The 1,734-nt window shown below is 49.8% G+C and overlaps 1 long non-coding RNA gene across 1 annotated transcript; it reads left to right on the forward strand.

The window, feature by feature from the left end:
• Positions 1–220: 220 nt before the first annotated feature.
• LOC308486261 lies at positions 221–1,506 on the forward strand. Its single transcript, XR_013991012.1, has 2 exons — positions 221–854; positions 1,230–1,506. It is a non-coding gene; the product is annotated as an uncharacterized lncRNA (long non-coding RNA).
• Positions 1,507–1,734: the final 228 nt, after the last annotated feature.

A 1,734-nucleotide genomic window follows, 5' to 3' on the forward strand; every position in this document is an offset into this window, starting at 1 on the left:
CCAGAAATCGCGTCTGTGCATGCACAGATACCGGAAATCACTTCTGTGCATGCCCGGACACCGAAAATTGCTTCTGTGCAGGCGCGATTTTTGGTGTCTGGACATGTGCAGAAGAGAAGAAGAAGGGTTTGGATTTGATATCCCGCTTTATCACTACCCAAAGGAGTCTCAAAGCGGCTAGCATTCTCCTTTCCCTTCCTCCCCCACAACAAACACTCTGTGAGGTGAGTGAGGCTGAGAGACTTCAGAGAAGTGTGACTAACCCAAGGTCACCCAGCAGCCTCATGTGGAGGAGCGGGGAAGCGAACTCGGTTCACCAGATTACGAGTCCACCGCTCTTAACCACTACACCACAAAAGCTATGGGCTTTCTTTCCGGCACTGCAAACATGCGCAGATGCGATTTCCAGCATCGCACTTTGCTGGTCCGGTCCATGGACGATCTCTGCGGGAGTGATCCGGTCCATGCCCAGTAAGCCTTGCTGACTCCTGGGCTTGACGGTCATCAGGGCCACTTTGGGGACAGGGTAGATGCTGTGACATTTTTGTAGGGAGATGCAAAGCCACTGCTGGACCACCTTTCCAGGTGTAAACCTCCTCACCTGAGGCTGCAGTATGCTCTGTCTCCACAGTCGTAGGCAGTAATGCTTCTGAATGCCAGTGACTGGAAACCGCAGAAGGAGGAAGCGCTCTTGTGCTCAGGTCTTGCGAGTTTACCACAGGCACCTGGTTTTCCACTGTGAGAACAGGATCCTGGACTAGGTGGGCCTTTGGCCTGATCCAGCAGGCCCTTGTTATGTACTGAGTTGAATAGGATCAAAAAAGCAGCAGTCTGATTGGTCCTAGAACAATACAGTGGTGCCTCGCAAGACGAAAAGAATCCGTTCCGCGAGTCTCTTCGTCTTGTGGGTTTTTTCGTCTTGCGAAGCAAGCCCATTAGCGGTTTAGCGGATTAGCGCTACAGTATTAGCGGCTTGGCGGATCAGCTGATAAGCGGCTTAGCGATCAGCTGTTAAGCAGCTTAGCCGATCAGCTGATAAGCGGTTTAGCGGCTTGGGAAAAAGGGGGGGGGGAGGAAAAAAACCCCGCAGGAACTCGCAAGACATTTTCGTTTTGCGAAGCAAGCACATAGGAAATTCGTTTTGCGAAGCACCTCCAAAACGGAAAACCCTTTCATCTAGTGGGTTTTCCGTCTTGCGAGGCATTCGTCTTGCGGGGCACCACTGTAAGATTCAGAATGCAGCAGTCTGATTGGTCCTAGAACAATAGGGTCCAGAATGCAGCTGTCTGATTGGTCCTAGAGCAATGCAGCAGTATGATTGGTCCGCAGGAGCCACCCAATCCAGCTCCAGGTGGAAGTGAATCCGCAACCTGATTGGCCTACAGAAGAATGCCAAAATTAGCCAATCACATGCGTCCCATTGTGTAAATAATGTATATAAAGCAGATATTTTGGGGAAACTTTCATTCTTCACTACTATGAGCTGAATAAAGAGCATGAAATCCACACTCGACTCCAAGTATATTTCACTCTTCTTCTGTTCTCCGCATGGCACTTCAGGGGGATGTCCAGGGGGTGAGGGCAAAACAACAGGCCTTCTCTGTAGAACTCTCTATTTATCAAATCAAAAGGAAGTTTGCTCAGCACCCATCTTGTCGTCGTTTGGGTCCCTGGCAAAGACATCTTTTTAATTTCCCTTGGGAATTTAGGAACAGCAACCATGGTATGATTGCA

This window comes from Podarcis pityusensis (genome assembly GCF_964106645.2).
Source record: "Podarcis pityusensis genome assembly, chromosome: 1".
In the NCBI taxonomy this organism is placed as follows: Eukaryota; Metazoa; Chordata; class Lepidosauria; order Squamata; family Lacertidae; genus Podarcis; species Podarcis pityusensis.